This window comes from Halichoerus grypus, chromosome 10 (assembly GCF_964656455.1).
Source record: "Halichoerus grypus chromosome 10, mHalGry1.hap1.1, whole genome shotgun sequence".
NCBI lineage: Eukaryota > Metazoa > Chordata > Mammalia > Carnivora > Phocidae > Halichoerus > Halichoerus grypus.
This window is the reverse complement of record NC_135721.1, coordinates 8,813,293-8,834,445: the sequence shown is the minus strand read 5'-3', so window position 1 is coordinate 8,834,445 and position 21,153 is coordinate 8,813,293. Positions and strand designations below refer to the sequence as shown.

Below are 21,153 nucleotides of genomic sequence, written 5' to 3'. Positions count from 1 at the left end.
CCAGCCAGCCTCCATGTATGTTTCTTTCCAAATGTTTGTTTTGTTGCTTTGCACATGTTTGCCCATAAGAATCTTGAAGAACTGGGATTTCTTTCAGAGATGTAATGGGGAAAGAAGAGTAAGAAAGAGGAAATATGCAAAGAGGCCCTTTCCAGGACACTGGAAGCTGCTAAAGGCTGGACAAAGAGGAGATGAACAGAAATATCTGAAGGTACAATCTGAGTCCAGGAGGTCAGCTAGAATATTCACATGAGAGTAATTATTTTGAGAGAGCAGAAGTTCTAAAAGATTTCTGTCACATCCCTCCAAATAGAAGCAGTTACTCTTCAGAGACTAGATGTCACACTTTATAAGCCAAAGGTTACTCAGTACAGAGAATTTTGTATCACCTACTCACAAAATTTTAGTATCGTCCAAAGCTTTCAATATAAAGTTGAAATGTCTTAATTAACACACACAATCCACATGTTTCCTACAGTAGCCTCTCTCACCCCTTCTACGTATACATACTTGGCCCCAGCCACACTGAGTTGCATGTAGTTCTGGAAACAAACCTACTGTTTTGTCTTTCTACTTCTGTATTTAATGTCCTCCTGCCCTTCTCTTTACTTAAGTCCTACTTGTTCTTCAAGATGTAGGTCAGTCATATGTGGGCCTCCCTGGATCTTTGCCTATGTGGTCTAATGTTTTCCTCTGCTCTACCTACCCATAAATATCTTGTTTGTACCTGCATGGGAGCATACAACTCACACTGCCTATTGTCCCCATCACCACCTCCACCACTGCTTCTACCACCACCAGAGTGAGTAGAGGGAAAAGACTATCTCTTCACTGACTTTGCAGTCACAGGAGTTTAGCATTGAAAATGATTTTAAAACTAAATTACTTTAATTTTTAGCTCAGTTCCTAATAAGTTTTTCTGTTCCAGTTCTGAGTCAGGTAGAACAAGCACAACAATACTGAAGACAGCCTAAAAAGTAGATAGAACTCATGGAACATCTATGTGAGACTGAAAAGTAAAGATAAGGAGTAGCATCCCCTGGACTGGTTATGTGTCAGTAACCCAGAAGTGGGGAACAGGGCACAGACAACAAAAGGTCCAAAAGAAGTCCTCTAGTTCTGGCTTGAGGGACACAAAAGGGAGCTCCTAACATTTGAAGAGAGTATTGAAATCCCTGGGTTTCCTGCCCCAGCCTCCAAGCAATCCCATGGCTACAGGGATAGTAGCAATAACAGACTCCATGGGTAAAGATATGATTCCAAACAGGTAAGGGAGACCTATTGCTTTTTTTTTTTTTTTTCCCTCTCTGGCTCTCTCACCGCTTGATCCTGAATGTGGGCAGAGTTACACAGTGGTATGGCAGAACAGGATAACGAAAACATAAGCTTTCTACCCAGAAGACAAAACCAGGAGACCCAAAGAAACAGAAAATACCAGAGAGACAAGAGAGAGAAGAACTCAAGAAAGGAACCCCCTTATGTTGTTTCTAAACTCTGTGCCTCACCCCTGAGCTGCACGTGTATAGATCTTATCCTAAACAGCATACCAAGAAATTTGAGAACTGAACTAAAAGAGAGACTACCACCCAGACCCCAGAAAGACCACTGGGTGGGGCACATGCACAGCATAGATCCAAATTCTACTACAAAGGATCTGAAAACTAAAGTAGATTGTAACCACAGTCTACAGAAAGTGGTTTGGAACTTGCAGACTAAATCTAACCAGGTTGACAGCCTGCTACAACAAAAATATAAATATTCTCCACAAGATTTAAACAAGACCCAGTATCTAATAACATGGTACTCAAAATCTCTAGGATACAGTTCAAAAATTACTACGCGAATGAAAAACCAGAAAAATCTCAACTCACATGAGAAAAGACAATCAACAAAGGCCAATGTCAATACAGTTGTTGGAATTACCTGTAAAGACTTTAAAGTGGCTTTGGGTGGGGGGGGGGGGGTTGGGAATCAAAGGGGAGATGAACCATGAGAGACTAAGGACTCCCGGAAACAAATTAAGGGTTTTAGAGGGGAGGGAGCTCGGGGGATAGGTTAGCCCAGTGATGGGTATAAGGAGGGCACATATTACATGGAACACTGGGTGTTATACACAAACAATGAATCATGGAACACTACATCAAAAACTAATGATGTACTGTATGGTGATTAACATAACAAAAAAAAATGTACCAACAAGCAATCATAATGTTCTTGAAATCAATGGAAAAATAGAAAGTCTCAGCAAAGATATAGAAGGTATAAAGAAGAACCAAAAAGTATAGAAAAATAAAATAAGAAAATAGAAACAGTCCCTGGATCAGCTGAATAGCAAAATAGAGATGACATAGGAAGGAGTTAATAAACTAGATGAATAAAATTCATCCAATCTGAACAACAGAGAGAAAAAAAGATTTTAAAAATGACTTCATGAATCTTTGAGATAATAAAACATGTGTTGTTAGAGTCCCAGAAGGAAAGAGTGCATTGCTGAAAAACATTTAAAGCCATATAGCTGAAAAAAATCCTAAATCTGACATGCACCTACATGTTTGAGAAGCTAATTGAATCCTAAAGAGGATAAACACAAAGAAATCCACATCCAGACACATCATAATCAAATTATTGAAAACTAAACACAAAGAAAGATCTTAAAAGCAGTTGGAAAAAAACAATGTGTTACCTACAGAGAACAAAGCTCAAATGATTGTGAATTTTTCATCAGAAACCATGGAAGCCAGAAGTAAGTGAAACAACGTTTTTAAAGTGCTGAATGAGGGGCGCCTGGGTGGCTCAGATGGTTGGGCACCTGCCTTCGGCTCAGGTCATGATCTCAGGGTCCTGAGATCGAGCCCTGCATTGGGCTCCCTGCTTGGCGGGGAGCCTGCTTCTCCCTCTCCCTCTACTGTTCCCCCTGCTTGTGCTCTCTTGCTCTCTCTGCCAAATAAATAAATAAATAAATAAATAAATAAATAAATAAAAATCTAAAAAAATAATAATAATAAAGTGCTGAATGAAAAGAATTGTCAATTCAAATCGTATGTCCAGCAAAAGTATCCCTCAGAAATGAAGATTAAATACAAACATCCTCAGATGATAGAAAACTAAGAGCATTCATTGACAGCAGACCTACTCTAAAAGAATTGTTAACAAAGTTCTTCAGACAGAAGAGAAATGAGAGCAAAAGGAAACATAACATCAGGAATAAAGGAAGAACAACAGAGAAAGTACTATCTGAGTAAGTGTAAGAGATCATTCTTCTCCTCTAGAGTTCTTTAAAATATGTTTGGCAGTTGAAAGCAGAAATTATAAGATTGATAGGTTTGTAAAGTATATTGATATAATATTTAATACTATTATAAAGGGCAAAGCGTTACATATAGTGACAAAATTTCTACATTCTATTTAAAGTGATAAAATACTGATTAAGAGTATATTATGAAAAATTAAGTGTGAATATTATAATACCTAGAGCAAGTGTTGGAAAACTATGGTAAATGGATGTGGACCTTACATACTGTCTGAGGCTGCTTTCACATTATAATGGCATAGTTGAGTAGTTTACAAAAAAAGCCATATGACATGCAAAGCCTAAAATAGTTACTGCCTGGTCCTTTACAGAAAAATTTGGCCAACCCCTGCCCTAGAACAAACACTTTAAAAAATTATATAAAGAGATATACTAAAGGTCACTATAGATAAATTAAAATTAAATAGTAAAAATTGTACAAATAACCCAAAAGAAGGCAGGAAAGGGGGAAATGAGGAACAAAAAATAGGACACACAGAACAAATAGTAAAAGGAAAGGCATACATCCTAATATATGGATAATTACATTAAATATAAAGGGTCTAAGCATACCAATTAAAAGACAGATATTTTCTGAATATATTGAAAAGAAATGATCCAACTGGCAAAAACTGACAGAACTCAGTATAAAAATACACAAATCCATAACTAATCCATAATTATCATTGACAATTTCAACACTCTTCATTCAATAATAGATGGAACAAGTTGGCAGAAAAATAACAAGTATAAAGAAGAACTGATTAACGCCTTCAACAAACTGAATCCAACTAACATTTATAAAGCACTCTACCACACGGTAGTGGAATACACATTGTTTTCAAATATTCATGGAACATTCACCATGATAGACCCTTCCAAGTGTCATCAAACAAACCTCAATAAATTTAACAGCATTGAAATCATATAAAGTATGTTCTCTAACCATAATGAAATTAAGCCAGAAATCAATAACAAAAAGATAACAGAAAAATCTCCAAACATTTGAAAACTAAAAATGCACTTAGAAATATGGGTTAAAGAGGAAGTTCAGAGAAATTATAAAATATTTTTAATTGCACAAACGTGAAAATACAACATATTATAATGTGTGGGGTGCAGTTAAAACAATGCTTAGAAGGAAAGTTATAGCATTAAATATTTAAACTTAAAAAAGAAGGTCTCACGATGGACTCTGAAAAACAAACTGAGGGTTCTAGAGGGGAGGGGGGTGGGAGGATGGGTTAGCCTGGTGATGGGTATTGAGGAGGGCACGTTCTGCATGGAGCACTGGGTGTTATGCACAAACAATGAATCATGGAACACTATATCTAAAACTAATGATGTAATGTATGGGGATTAACATAACAATAAAAAAAATTAAAAAAAAAAAAAAAAGAACAAAATAAACTTAAGCAGAAGGAAGGAAATAAAAAAGATAACATCAGAAATCAGTGAAACTAAAGGCAGAAAATAGGAAAAATCAATAAGCCTGGTTTTTTAAAAGATTGATAAAAATTATAAACCTGTAGCAACTCTCTCTCACACACACACAAAAGACACAAATTACTGATACCAGGAATAAAACAGTGAATTTTAATACATAACCTTCCAATCTTAAAAGGATGATAAGATGATACTATGAACAGTAATATGAACATAAATTCAACAATTTCTGTGAAATGGACCAATTACTTAGAAATCACAAATTACCCAAAACTTACAAGACAAAATAAAGAAATTAAATAGTCATATAACTATTAAATTAATCAAATTTGTAGTTTAAAACCTTCCAAGAAGGAAAAGTCCAGGCCCAGAAGATGTCTCTTATAAATTTCAGAAAACATTTAAAGAAGAAACAACATCCATTCTACACAATCTCTTACAGAAAATAAAAGAGGGAATACTTCACAACTCATTTTTTGAGACAAGCATTACCCTGATTCTAAAACCAGATAAAGATAGTATTTAAAAAGAAAATTAGTGACCAACAATCCTCTTAAACATAGACTTAAAAATCCTTAACAAAATATTGTCAAAACAAACCTTGGAATACATAAAAAGAAGACTATACTATGATCAAGTGGAATTTATCTTAGGAATGCAAAGTTTGTTCCATATTCAAAAGTAAATCAATGTGAACAACAACATTAACAGTCTTAAGAAGAAAAATCACATGATTATATCTCAAAAAGGCAAAAATCAGAAAGCCACGTAAAGGAGAAATGTTTACCTAGGGAAACGATAAACAAGCAATTACATTTTTACAATGAAATTTTACAGTATTATTTCCTCCTGGAAATCTTCTTTGAAACTCCTCATGTTAAATATCAATTTAAAACACCCCTGCAGCATTTCTCAACAGGGCATTTCCTTTGAAGAGACTTTTCAAAACTTTGGCTGATGGGCTGTCTCTCCTTCAGGATGGACACATATGTAATGATGATACTCTATCTCTTTCTTACTAAGAGGAAGCAGACTCTTTTACAGTAAAGTGGGGGAAAGATGTACACATTAGTGTATCATCTTCAAGGTGGCAAGAGAAACTTCAAAAGGTGATGCACACATCATAGGTGATTCTTCCTTCATTGCTGAGCTCAGCTTATATTTACTATGCCAAGCACATTAAATTTCAAAGCTTTAATATACTACTTAAGTATTCAGTTTATACATTTCAGAGCTTCTCAACTATCATGTGATCTGGAGCCACTCGAAGGCACAGCTGCCTCTGCTTTGGGCTCTGCTGGACGTATGTGGCCTCCTTTCAGCTGTTCTTCCTTCCAACCTGATTAGGAAGAAAGAGGGGATAAAGAGGGAGGAGGAAAGGTCTAGTGGAGGAACAAGTGAGAGGTGGAAAAATGGAAGGACAAATGGTGGTTAAGAAAAGGAGAGAATTTTTAACCCATGTGTATTTTAATTGAACAGTTCTGGAAGTTTTATCCCTGTAAAGCTATAAAGAAGGGACATCTGCTTTAGAGGAGTTTTGCAGCAATGGTCATGGGGAGATACACAAGGACCCATGGTGTTGCCTTCTAATGAACTTTGTATGAGTTTTCTCTGGTTGCTAGGTATGTGTGAAACATTCTTTCCTTAGGTCAGGGATTTTATTACCTTCCCAATGGCCAGCATTTCACTGTAATAACTGATGGAAAACATTTGTGCAATATTCAAAAGGCTGTCTGAATAACCAGCTCATAACAGCAAGCCACATTTCTGGGGAGAAATCAGAGCAGCCGCTCCCTTCCAAATAGCCCAGACGAGAGTACCAGAGCAGCAGGGTAAAGATGCCTATCCTAGAGGGGCCAACACAGGACCACCAGCCTCCAAAGCCAAAATGCCCAAGGGATAGTTTATCCCAAGATGTGCTTTGCACATCTATTCACCAGGACCTCCAGCAGCAAGTGGAGACAGAAGCCTTCTGGATCCTGGGAGAGCCAAAGAATTCTATTCGGCCAAACTTAGGGTGTTGTGGTTAATCTTATTTGTCTTTGCCTAGAGGCAGTAACTGCAGCTTGATAGTGGAATTTATTGGATTTTAAGTTGAGGCCAAGAGATCTAGATGAGCTTTGTCATACTAGCAAAAGGAGACTTGAAGAAACAGGAGGGAAAAAGTAAAATGTGTCAGGAAGAAAAAGAGAGGAAAGAAACAAGCTACTGATTGTTTAACACTTAGTAAATGTTCACCCGTGTCCTAAGGGCTTTCCTTACGACAGCTCATGGTTGGGGTCAAGACAAGACTGAATGAATCTTGCTCTCTTGTGACTTCTCTTAGAAGAATAAATCACTCAAACCAGAAAGACCTTAGCAACTGGGTGCCTTTAACCTTATTTTTCATCAGCAGAAAACTTCGTTCAAGTGAAATCAAGAAACTCACTATAAAGGCAGACAAAAGTATGACTGTGATCCGAGAGGACATGGGCCCCCTAAACAAGAGGGAGAGTTGATAATAGACCCAGGCAAGAGCTCAGGTTTCTGTCTGGGTCCACCTTCTTCCTACCCATCACACCATCTCTGTGGAGTTTTAATACACCTTCCCGAATTTATGTCACCTCTCTCCAATAAGATCATACGCCTTGAAGGCAAGTTTCAAATCTCATACTTCTTTTTGTCCCCCACTGCATATAGACAGGGACTGACACACACACCAAGACTCAAAATATATCTGTAGACAAACTCTGGGGATTTTTAATAGTGCATATAGATACAGAGCAAACTTAAAGTGTATAAAGTTGTGTGGGGGAGGGGAGTTTCATGCCTCTATCTGGGTGAGCTTCCTCCTTTGAAGTTGGTGGCTATGTTCTTTCCCTATGGGAGCAGTGTATCCTGAACAGCCCATGGACATGGCCATGCAAGGAGGAGGGCCTGTGGGGATAACACAGGCAGGGAGACTCTGCCATCCTGTAGAACATGCTTGCTCCGAGTGATGTATCCATGGAGGTATGGCCCCCGCGTGGATAGACAAGTTTCAAGATAAAAGGAAATACCTCGTGAGTGTGTGTGAATCTGGGCAAACACAAACTGGAGGTTGGGCAAATATCAGCAAGCCAAGAGGTCCAAATAGGTCATGATGCTAATTCTGTTAAAATGGAGGAATTAAACTTTAATATAAAAATTATTCTAATGTTGTTGTTAATTGTATAAGCATGTCTTGGAAGAGAAAGATCAGTTGGCTTCTTAACTCCTCTTCCTCTCCCTTTACTGCTGGATAACATAATTAGACCAGGTGTAGGCTCAGGAGACATGCAAGCCTCAGTTCAGTTCCATAAACATATACTCTACATCAGACACTCGGCTAAAAGAGAGGATACCAATTTCCCTGACTTCGAGAAACATAGATACTCCTTTCCTTCAAGAACAGGAAAAACAAATCCCTGCCTTCAAAAAGCAAATAGTCTCTCCAAAAAAATGCATGGGTAGTTTTAACACAGGGGGCAGCATTGGTACCTATCAGATGCTCAATGCATATTTGTTGAAGGAATCAATGAATGATGGAGGTACAGCTTGTGAGGCGTGGGAGTATAGAGAAGAAAGGAGCACAACATAAAGTGGTAAATGAGGGTCAGAAAAAAATCATTTGGTACAAATTTAGTAAATGAAAAGAAATCAACACGTTAGAGCACTTTGCATTTTACAAAATTCTTTTGCATGAAACATCATTTATACTCACCACCAAATAAGGAAAGTGTAACTCTCCCTCGATTTCCAGATAAGGCAATAGAGAAGAAAGAAGCTGGCCCGGTCAAGGTCACCCTGCGGGTAAGAGTCAGAGCCGGGACTCAAACCCATTTTTTCCAACTCTGAAGTTCTTGCTGCCACCAAGACTCGCCAAGTCTGGTTCTTTTCTAGGAACCTCACACGGAAGATACACTTGTACTACAGTTTCCAATCAGCTCCTGAGGGGGCATTTGAACCTCTAACACAGGAGGGTGGGGAATCTTACTTTCAAAATTTGGGGAGCCATCCTCTTGGGTATGGTGGTTTCTTTTTCTTTCCCTGGCCCCATCACATAGAAAAATAAATGGTAAAAAAAGAAAACAGTGTTAGCAGTAAATGATAACTTTAAGAAAACAGCAGACCATGCTCCTTAACAATGACACATTTAATGAATGCAAAATGATTATCGGTCATAAACACAGAAAGGTATTTTTATCAAAATGATGTCACCATACACACACACAATTTTCAGCTATAGCTTCCCCAATTTACGTTTGTGAGACATTAGACTGCTTTTTGCAGTTTTCTGTGAGCACTGAGTTGCTGTACTTCCTCGCATGTAAATGAGAAATAGCTCAGGCTGTTAATGAGAACTCTCAACACAGAAGCAGCACCAAAGCATGGTGCTGCATTTATGAAATGGTATTTACATTTGCTTAATTTAATTACCCGGTTAAGTACCGGGTCATAAAATCAGAATGGGCTGGGGAGCTAAAGGAATGGCGGAGAAAATGAAATTGATAATTTTCTATTCCTTATCGAATCAAGATTCACCTATACATAATCACTCCTGGAAGTCTGCTCCCCATCGCGTCTCTTGTCATATCTAAATGAATCTGCCCAGCCTTCTAAAACCTCCAAGACTCACTCCTCCTGTGGGGCTGGTAGAAAGAGCGGCAGACAAGAAGCATACAGCCAGAGTCTGACATCACCTTGGAAAAGTCCCAGCCCTTCCTTGCTCTCTTCCCTCCCTTGTCCCATGTGAGTCCTCCCCAGGCACCCCATCCACAGTCTTGCAGCCAGAGACGGAGCAGTCAGCCTAACACACCTCCCTCTCCTGCGCCAGAATATTCCATCCACGGCCTCATCCAGCCAGCTCCACTTCCTTCCCACCTTCCCATAGCCAACCCATCCCCCTCCTCTCCAGCTCCTAGTCAGGGCTTACTTCTGTCCTGGGCTGTGGACCTCACCTAACCAGCCTCCCTGTCTCCAGCTCCCAACCCCAGGCCTTCCTTGTGCTGCCCCAATAATCCTCGAAGAAATCACAAAGCAGAGCATGGCACTCACGCTGGAAACCCTCTACTGTCTCCCACTGCTCTTGGGTAACTGTGTAGACAAGGATTCAGGTCCTTCACCCCACAGTGGTACATGTGCATCATTGACCGTATTTCCTCAATGTGAAAGTACACGTAAATAACAAAATGACAAGCATAATATTAATAGCAGCAATTTAATATTTTTGAAGGTGGGCTGTCTTATATTCAGTAAGTACAGACAATGGAGTAGAAGGGCTTATTTTTATTTTACCCTGAAAAAAGTCATTATTAAATTGACGACGACTTTCCAACCAAGGAAATGAGGTATGAAGGAAAAATAATAGGAAAAATTTTGCTTCAACTATTGAGGAATAGGGAGGACATTTTCAAAACAGAAACCTCCCCAAAATGCTTCTATTATAATTTTTTTGCAAGAGTATGAATTTGAAGATAGGCTTGAGTTCAGTACCAATTCTGATATTTTATGGATTTTTGACGCTGGGAAAGGTATTTACCTTCCCAAACTTGATCTTCTTTCTTGGTGAACTGGATATACTATCTACCTGAGGGTATCCTTAGAAGGATGGAATTATATAAGGTGAGTTACATACCTAGCACATTCGCAAAGGGAAGATCTCATAAATATGACTTATTATATAGGGGATTAATATTACCATTGTCATTTCTCCTTCCCACCTAAAAGTGTTGCCTAAATATCACATCACTGTTTTCCTCAGATGGTATTATTTGTGGCCATTGTAGAAAAAAATATGTAATTGAATGAAACATCGTCAGAACTCTGGCTGTTTACAACCCAAAAATACATATTTTATATACCAATTTTAAAAGAAAATCCCACCCTAGCCTGTCACCCCCATTTCAAGTAGTTATAGAAATTCCAAATCTGCTTTTGCAAGAAAATTATTTTGATGGTCCAGTAGAGATGAACATGATGGGACTGGATCTGTAGTTGGTATTGCTCAGAATCAGAACAAAGGACATAACTGGGTTGCAAATTAAATTTAATAAGAGTCACCATGGACTTCTATGCTTAAGTCCTTTATTTCCAATCTTGCTGGACACAAGGAGCAGTTGAAACTCTTCCCACATTTGCCCTATTCCACTTCAATTAATTCAGCAAGCAAGACAGAATCAGCTGCTTAAATATCAGTCCATGGCAGAATGGGATGCTAGGAGCACAGTGTGTGCAAGAAATCATGGAGACTGTGCTGGTAGCCACTCAGCCAATCATGGCACCTGTCCAAAAGATTTTGTCATTTTAAATTAATCAGCACATTCTCGCCCCACACCCCCGGGGCCAAATGTGAGCAGGGGCAGCAAAAGGAATGCATGTCCAGCTGATTGGATATTGCATGAACGTGGCCATGGTGATCGAGGTCTGGGCAGTGCCGGGCCACCCATCCTTGGGCCGCAGGCAGGAGGGCGCAACGAGGAAACTTAATTACAACATGTTCCCGCAGCTCATGGAGACCTAACGGGTGTCAACCCAATTACGGGTGTCTACACTCATCTGAAGACAACAGACTGTGGCACACACAGTGGCCTTGTTGTCACCTCATCTCCACAGTGATTGGACATCCTGGATCTCAGCGCAGAACTGAATTAGAGGAAGAGAGCGCATGGAAATTTCCCAGCCTGGTTTTCCAATCCCTCTGTCAGCCGCTGGAGAACAAGTCCCAGAGTCATTCTGGCAGCCCAGCAACCACACATCACAGCCCAGCCCCGACTCCTCTGTCAACAACCAACACCAGGATGGGTTCACATCAGCTCCCTGGCGGCCAACACCCAAGATGCTTAGAAGAAATGCAGACACTGGGAACAGTGGAGCGCTCATCCTAAGAGCTAGGCTCCCGGGACTCCTTTGCTCTGCCCTCTCACCCTATCTGGTTCTCTGAACCCCTTGATAACACCCTCTGCTAGCTGGGTGGCCTTGGGGAACTCCCTCACCCCTCCTGAATCACAACCTCCTCCTCTCGTCCAGGGTTAGGAGAAGCAGCTAGGCTAGATAAGAACCACCTGGAATAATTCTTTAACAATCTAGATTCACTTCCCCTACGGAATTGGTATCCTCCAGGGATGAAACCCAGGCATGTGTGTTCTTAACAAGTTCCCCAGCTCCTGAGGCCAACAGCTTGGTACCAATCACTAGACTAGAAAGCCAGAAAGGACTAGGTGACCGATAAGGGGTCATTCCCATCCTGCAGTGCATCAAGCTGTTCTTCTGAGCATAGGAATACACGTGGGTCACTTAGCATGTACCAGCTGACACAAGGTATTTACTCGTATTCGATCTCATTGCATCCTCACCAAAGCCCCTCTGAGGACGGGGTTTTGTAGCATCTCCTTTTGTAGCATCTCTCACCCCTGTCCCGGATCTCATCAGAAACACCACTTTGTGCAGGAGGCCCGCTGACCCCAGACCAGAATTCACGCCCCTATCTCATGTTCCTTCCACTCCCCTAATCATGGAACCGTCCCACTGTCTACTCGTCCTCTCGCTCCCTGCCTTGGCTCCAGGGCTGACACGTGGTATAGGTGCTTAATAAACCCTGGCTGAACAAACATATTACAGATGGTGCAACTGACGCCCAGGAAGGTTAAGTGACTCAAGGTCACAGGAATTTGAAACCAGGGCCATCTAAGTCATGAGCTGGTGCTTTTTATATTGTTTTCCATATTCTTATCCCAATGGCTGCCCACCCCCCCTTTGCAAGAGAATGCAGCAGGCATTTGCTCAAAAATCCACCTCTAGATTTCTTTAAAAGTTAAACTAAAAACAACAACCATCCTAAGAAGACTAGCGCACTCAGACCTTGGGGAGAAGTTGACCAACAGGACCAAAGAAATCAAGACCTCAGTCAATCAATCAGACCTCCCAGTCAGGGAGATTGGCTTTTTTTTTTTTTTTAAAGAGAGAGAGAGAGTGCAAGAGTGCACAAAGTTGGGGGGGTGGGGGTTGGGAGAGGCAGAGAATCTTAAGCAGGCTGCATGCCCAGTGTGGAGCCCCACAAGGGGATCCATCTCATAACCCTGAGATCATGATCTGAGCCAGAAACAGGAGTCAGATACTTAACCGACTGAGCCCCCCAGGTGCCCCAAGAGATTGGCTGTGTAACCCAGCCCTAAATAGAGCTCCCTCCCCACCAAGAGCCCTCCTCTGCTCTGCCTAGCAGCGCACGTGCAGGAGTGTGGTCAGCTTCCTCCCTAGCAATCACGATACTCCCGGGAGATAAAGATGAAAATCCCCATTTTACAGATGAAGATAATGTGGCTTGGAGGCATTCAGTTGCCGACTAGGGTCCCACCACTGGTGGGCAGGGGAGCAAGACCTGGGCTCTCTTCCCCAGGCAAGGAAATAAACAGCACGCGGTCAAGAGGTGTTTCTTTATTGGCCTGATTTTTAGCTTGCGATTAGGAATTCCGTGTCATTCTTGGCCCCCCTCACCTTAAGCTTCTCCATCAGTATTAACTTCGCTATTGATTTGCTCTGCTTTCAAGACCGTTTTCATATATTTTCCCCCTTGTGGCTTTGACTAGGCCATTATGGCAAGTTTATTAGAAAATTCTGTCAATGGTATGGTTCCAGCCATCTGTACACACGTGTACACACGGGCCAAGATGAGCAACAGCAGCAGAAGGCCTCTGGATCTGACAGCGGTACCGTGGAGATCCGTTTCCGCTTTCCAGGCCGTTCGTGTAAATGCTGGCTCTTCCGGAGATCGAGATACTGATGAGAAAATCGTCCAGCGCCTTAGAAATGAGAAGCCCTAAGTAAATCATACTTGCATTTGTTTCTCCCCAGGTGTTAAACATAGACTAAAACCTTCAGTTTTAGCAAAAGGTAAGAATGATGCTGGATGTCGGTGCCGAGCTGAGGGGAGGGATCAACAGCGGGGTCACCCAGTGCCCAGGCTTGAGAGTCAGGCGGCCTGAGTCCAAGGTCACCGAGCTAGACCGCTGGGAAGCTGTGTTACTTGGAGAAGGTTGTTCAGCCTGTCTGTGAAGGATGACACTGGGACCCACCTGGAAGAAGTTAGTGGGTAAAGATTCAATGAAGCCCTATAGAGAAAGCCACCCAGCGAGAGCCAGCCTAGGGTAAGCACTCAATATAACAGAGGCCTTTGGTTTTTTTCTTTATTTCTTTATTTGGTTTATTTCTTTATTTCTTTCACCAGACCTTGTCTCCAGGCTTTTTGCCCGCGATCCCTTTCCTTCTACACCCTGCTCCCACCCCCTGCCTGAGCACCCTCCCACGGGACCCCACCTCTGGCCTCCCACCTTCATTCCCTGGAATGAGACTCACTCAAGGCAATGAAGATCTAACCTCCTGGAACGTAAGACGACATCCTCAAAAAACAACTTCTTCACCTTCAGCACTTCAAAGTGACCCCAGCCACCAGATCAAAAAGAAGAGAAAGCCCAACATCCTCCCATCAAAGGCTCCGGCCATCCCAGGGATCGGCAGCCTCCCGGCAACACTGTGCTTTCGCTGTGTTGTCATCATTTCTATTCATGATGCGAAAGCTCACATAATCCATCCTTCAAAGAAGATACTTTGAAATCTGGTCTGAAATCTTTCTTCCCTTTAATTTTTGATTTATGTTGTGACTGCCAAAACTGCAGGAATTATGCTGGAACCATTGACAAGTTTCGTCACTGAAGCTTGCGCAAAGGACCCTGAACCCCGAGCGGCCAGGCTGGGACCAGAAGCTACACCGAGTGTGGGGAGCCTCCCTGTAAGGAAGCTGCATGGGGGCCATAGCATAGCCCCCGCTGTGGCGGCAGCCCTGCACCTTGCTGGGGAGACCGGAAGCTCTAGGACACAGGAAGACGCAGGTGCCCCGGGTCTATCTGATTATGCACTTTTCTTGAAATCAATCACCAGATATTTAATTTTTAATAAGTAATACATGCTTTTGTAGACCCTGTGGGAAAGTCAGAATGTACAAGATTAAAAATAATCTATAATCTCACCACTTACAAATAACATCAGTGACCATTTTACTAGATCTAATGGGATGTTCATAACAATAATATCTATACTATCAGAAAGTAGATAAACATTTAAATATTTATATACATATTGGTCTATCTTTAGTATTATAGTCATATATTTATATCATTATTATTGTATATGAATTTATATTGTGTCAGTATACATTTATATCTGCATACTATGTATTTTGTATTTGCATATTACATACATGATGTTTATTTACATAATGTATACATGATATATGAGATAGATCATATAAGTATGTATATATTAAATAGACTTACAGATTTAGATATAAATATCCCCCCTTTTGATATCATAAATCATGAATGTCCTGTTACGAAATCATTGTACTGCTGGATGATTCACCTCTTTGGGGTTGGGTAGGGATTAAGAATCCAATAACCATTTGAGGTACAAGAAATACCACATCCTCTGAAGCCTCATTTCAGCCCCTCCTTTGCCAAAGCCAGCAAGAAAGCCATCTGCAGTGACTTCCCTGTGGTCCTTCTTCCTGTAGCATGTTGTGTGTGAACCAGGAAAACAAAGGCAAGCCCTGAGTCTTGGTCTGAATTGCTCACCAGTGTTGTTGCTCTGTGCAAGGCCTGGGGGACCCTTCCCGGACCCTAACACTCCCCTTCCCCGGTGCTGCTCAGGCCCAGTGCTCACTGCCCACATCCCCCAGTACCTCCTGGCATTCCAGGCCCTGCAAATGAAGGGCTCCCCGTCTCCTGCTGAATGATCCAGCTCATTTCTCTTCTTTCAATACAGGCAAGTGCTCCATTTAACTTGTGATGTGTTGGCACTGCTGCACTGGGGTTGCTAGGTCAAGTGCTAGAGATATTTTTAAGACTGTTTAAAAAGTCTTTGACTTGGTTTGTCATGAAAAGATCATATATCCAAAAAAATATATAGGAAATAAATAGACCAAGTATACACAATTACAACACAAGCACCATCGTACCCACCATCCGAGTGAAGAAATAGATTCTCACGATTCATTTCAGGTTCCCCTCGCCCTTCCCTTCATCCCATAGAAAAACATGATTCTGAATTTTGAGCTTATTAGTGCCTTGTTTTCACATAACTAAACAGTATCTGTCTCTAAACAGCTGTAAAGTTCTGTAGTCTTGAGGACTCTGTACAAATAGCGTCTCACTCTTTATATTGTTTAGAAACTTGCTTTTATCATTCAACTTAATGCATTTATTTCTTTAGGATTCACTGTTGTCGATGTGCAAAGCTACTATGGTTAACTCACTCTGCCAGAGTACAGTATCCCATCAGAGAAATAACCACCGTTTATTTATGCAGTCTCCTCTTGATGAACATTAGGGTTGATTCCAACTTGTTGCTGTTCCAATGCGAGGCCACTAAGAACATAGCTCTGCAATTCTGTGCACACAAAGGTGTGTCTGCCTGCTGTGTGTGGCTACGAGGGCTCGCTTAGTCAGATGTCCTACACAGATCCACCTGCAAAGACAATGGCAATTCTTCCAACACATTCATACGCATTTCACACTCTGCCAGCGTGCTGTGAAGTTCTGTTTCCTCTACTCTTCTTCAATACTTACATTTTGCTAATCTCAAAGGGGTGAAATGGTGTCTACTTGTCATTTAATCTGCATTTCCCTGATTTCTGAAGAGATAGAGCATCTTTGCATATGTTTCTGGGCCATTTCACATGTCCTTTTCTCTGAAATGCTCGTTTCTGTCTCTTGCCCAATATTTTCCCTACTAGGCTTGTCTTCTTCTTTTTGATCTTTGTAGGTCTTTAGATAGTAAACCATTATACGTGTCTTTGGTAAATTGTTTCCACTGTTAACATTTTTATTAAAGTATAATTTATATACACTAAATTTCACATATTTTACATGTAGCGTTTGAAGAGCTTTGATAAATTTCACATGTAAACAACCACTCAAAGTGCATAGCTTATGTTAGGATTCACCCTTGGTGTTGTACATCCTACGGGTTTGGACAAATGTGTAATTACTACATGTATCCACTATCATAGTATCATACAGAGTGTTTTCACTGCCCTAAAAATCCTTTGTGCTCCAGCTATTCATCCCTCCCTCCCCCCCAGTAACCACTGACCTTTTTACTGTCTCCATAGCTTTGCCTTTTCCAGAAAGTCACATAACGGAAATCATAAAGTATGTACACTTTTCAGATTGGCTTCTTTCACCTAGTAGTATGCACTTAAGTCTCCTCCATGTCATTTCATGGTTTGATAGTTCCTTTCTTTTTAGCACCAAATATACTCCAGTATCTGAGTGTACCATGGTTTATTCATCCATTCACAATGAAGGACATCTTGGTTGCTTCCAAGCTTGGGCAATTATGAATAACACTGTTACAAATATCCATTTGCTGGATTTCATGTTGACACGAAGGTTTTCAACTACTTTGTGTGAATATCAAGGAATGCAATTGCTGGATTGTATGGGAGGAGTATGCTCAGTTTTGTAAGAAAGCACCAAATTGTCTTCCAAAGTGGCTGCACCATTCTGCATTCCCACCAGCAGTGAATGGGAGTTCCTGTTTCTCCACAGCCTCACCAACATTTGGTAGTATCAGTGTTCTGGACTTCAGTCATTCTAGATAGGTGTGTGGCGGTATTTCATGGTTGTTTTATTTTTTTTTTTAAGATTTTATTTATTTATTTATTTGACAGAGAGAGACACAGAGAGAGAGGGAACACAAGCAGGGGGAGTGGGAGAGGGAGAAGCAGGCTTCCCACGGAGCAGGGAGCCCGATGCGGGGCTCAATCCCAGGATCCTGGGACCATGACCTGAGCCAAAGGCAGACGCTTAACGACTGAGCCACCCAGGCGCCCCTTTCATGGTTGATTTAATGTGCATTTCCTTGGTGACATATGATGTGGAGCATCTTTTCATAGGCTTATCATCTCTATATCTTCTTTGCTAAGGTGTCTATTATGGTCTTTGGCCCATTTTTCAATCAAGCTGTTTGTTTTCTTATTGCTGAGTTTTAAGAGTTCTTTGCATATTTTGGATAAGAATACTTCATTGATATGTCTCTTGCAAATATTTTTTTCTCAGTCTGTGGCTTTTGTTTTTATTCTGTGGACAGTGTCTTCCTCAGAGCAGACAGGTGTAAGTTTGGCAAAGTCCAACTTCTTATTTCTTTCCTTTCATGGACTGTGCCTCTGTGTTATATATCAGAAGTCATCACCAAACTCTGCGTCCTGTAAATTTTCTCCTATGTTGTCTTCTAGGAGTTTTGCATCTTACATTTAAGTCTGTGATACATTTTGAGTTAATTTTTGTGAAAGGTGTAAGGTCTGTGTCTAGATTCGCTTTTTTGCATGTGGATGAAAAGTTGTTCCAGCACCATTTGCTGAAGACTATCTTTGCTTTATTCTGTTGCCTTTACTTCTCGGCGAAGATCAGTTGACTATACTTATGTGGGTCTTGCTTGTGGTGTATAATTCTTTTTTATACATTATTGGTTTCAATTTGCTGATATTTTGTTGAAGATTCCTGCATCTGTATTATGAGAGATATTGGTGTGAGGTTTTCTTGTGATGTCTTTGTCTGATTTTGGTATTTATGGGAGGGTTTTTAACTATGAGATAGATAGATATGACCATTCAAATATTTTATTTCTTCTTATGTCTTTTTGGTAAGTTGTGTTTTCCATGGAATCTGTACATTTCCTCAAAGGTATTAAACTTATTGCCATAAAATTGTTCATAATATTCTCTTATTATTCTTTTTAAGTGTCCTTAGGATCTGTTGTGATTTCTTCTCTTTCATTCCTGATATTGATAGTGTGTTGTTTCTATTTTTTTCTTGACTAGTTTTATTAAAGATTTATCAATTTTATTCATCTTTTCAAATAACAAAATTTTGGCTTTGTTAATTTTCTCCAGTGATTCCCTGTTACCTATTTCATTGACTTCTCCTTTGATCTTTATTACTTTTTTCCTCCAACTTCTATTTTAATGTGTACCTTTAACTAGCTTCTTAAGATACAAACTTACACCATTAATTTTAAACTTTTCTGATATAAGCAAAGCTATAAATTCTCTAAGCACTTCTTTAACTGCATCCCACAGATTTTGATATGCTGTTTTCATTATCAATTGACTCCAAATCTTTTCTAAGTTCTTTTATGATTTCTTCTCTTTGACCTATGGTTTATTTCAAAGTACATTATTTAATTTTCAAATAAGCAAATGAGAAGAACAGTGAGCCCAGAGGCAAATACACACTTACTGATTTATAACAAAACTGGCAGTATAGATCAGTAATGAATGGACAGACAGTCTTTGTAATAAGTGGCACTATGATAATTAAGTATTTATGTGAGAAAAGTGAAATTGGGATTTTGACCTCACACATAACCATATTAAATTGGTTCCAGGTCAACTAAAGACTGAAAGGTAGGTAGGGGTGCCTGGGTGGCTCAGCTGATTAAGCATCTGACTTCAGCTCAGGTCATGATCTCGGGGTTCTGGGATCAAGCTCCACGCCAGGTCAGGCTCTATGCTCAGTGGGGAGTCTTCTTCTCCCTCTGTCTCTACTCCTCTCCCTGCTCATGCTCTTGCTCTCTCGCTCTCTGCCAAATTAATAAATAAAATCTTTCAGAAAAAGAAAAGACTGAAATGTAAAAGACTAAATAATGAAACCATTAGAAAACAATGTAAGAGGACAGAGCTACTCAAAGTGCACTCACAGAATAGTATCAGACCACAGACTTTTCTTAAACTGATCTGTGATCTATTTGGAACAAAAATTTAGAGTATATACTAGAAATGTTTCTAGCAATTCGACAAAAATAATTTTGTTTTTGTTGAGTCTGATAATAAAAATTGGGGCTTCTATGTTTTTGTGTCTTTTTAAAAATTTCATCTTTCTGGTAATTTATTTTTATTATATATCACAAAAGTAGTAGCCCATAGCAGACTGGGAGAAAAAAGCTGATCCTTCATCACAGTGTGAGAAGTATGTAATATACTTTGTACCTCAGAGTTGCAAAGGATTTTTCTTTAAAGATTTCATCCATTTATTTCAGAGAAAGAGTGAGAGAGAGAGAGCATGAGCTGGGGGAGGAGAAGAGGGAAAGAGAGAAGCAGACTCCCCACTGAGCAGGGAGCCCAATGCGGGACTCGATCCCAAGACCCAGGGATCATGATCTGAGCCAAAGGCAGACGCTTAATCAACTGAGCCACCCAGGCGCCCCAGCAAAGGATTTTTTAAACTGGACACAAAAAGCATAATCCATAGAAGAAAAAAAATGAAATTTTCACCACATTAAAATTTTATTTACTAAAACATGCCACACATAAAATGATACATTTGAGATCATTTTACTATTCTAACATAAAAGGGTACTTGGGTGGCTCAGTTGGTTAAGCATCTGCCTTCAGCTCAGGTCATGATCTCAGGGTCCAGGGATTCCTGCCTCAGGCGCCCTGCTCAGCGGGAGTCTGCCTCTCCCTCTCCCTCTGTCCCTTCTCACCCCTGCTCATGCTCTCTCTCTCGCTCTCTCTGTCTCAAATAAATACTTAAAAAATCTAAAACTATATATATGTATATATATCCTAACATAAAAATATGGTAGTTAAGAACTATAAATATCAATAATGGCAGAAAATTGATAGTTTGGGAAGATGGTTGAGCAGTAAAAGGGGTTCAATGAACTAACCTTTCTATATTTTGAATATGTTTGAAAACTTTTATCATTAATATTTAACTGTTTAAATTAAATTAGAAGATACTATAAGGAGAGAAAAAATGACAGCCTATGGATTTGGAGATGGTATTTGCAGTACATATAACCAACAAACAATTAGTATTTAGAATACATAAAGAACACTTAGAAATTAATTTTTTAAAGACATGTAAGCCAATAGAGAAAAATGAGTGAAAAACATTTAAAAAAATTTGTGATGGGCAAAAGACATATTTCACAGAGGAAGGAACACTAATGACCAATAAATATATTAAAAGATTCTCCATCTCTAGTAATTAAGGAAATAGATGTTTAAATCACAGTAAGATGCCATTTCACACCTACAAGATTGGCAAACAAGTAAGTCAGAGGAAAAGGTAGGAAATGGGATCCTCACGCACCACTGATGGAAGTAGGAATTGGTGCTCCAACTTTAGAAAGGAGTTTGGGATTACCTAAAACAGTCAAACATACACGTAAGCTATAACTCAGTACTTCCCTTCCTAGTTACCTCCTCCAGAGAAACTCTAGCCCACTTGTTTCTATAAGTATCTTTATAGAACCATTGTTCACTATGTCACAAAACTGGAAATAACTCAAATACTGTCCTAGAATAGTATCAAGCAGTACTAAAACATGAGAACAGATACATAAATAGAATGAAATGGGTT

At 40.1% G+C, this 21,153-nt stretch overlaps 1 long non-coding RNA gene across 2 annotated transcripts in view; it reads right to left on the bottom strand.

The window, feature by feature from the left end:
* The window catches only part of LOC118522071 (uncharacterized), a 92,312-nt gene that overhangs the window by 12,849 nt on the left and 58,310 nt on the right, over positions 1 to 21,153 (bottom strand). The window contains exons 6-7 of one of the 2 annotated variants that reach the window (XR_013441599.1): positions 8,457 to 8,782; positions 5,008 to 8,289 (exon numbers count right to left, since the gene is read on the bottom strand). The exons of the other annotated variant lie outside the window; for it this stretch is intronic. This is a non-coding gene — a long non-coding RNA (uncharacterized LOC118522071). Of the gene's footprint in view, positions 1 to 5,007; positions 8,290 to 8,456; positions 8,783 to 21,153 lie in introns of those variants that run through there. 2 annotated transcript variants of the gene reach the window in all.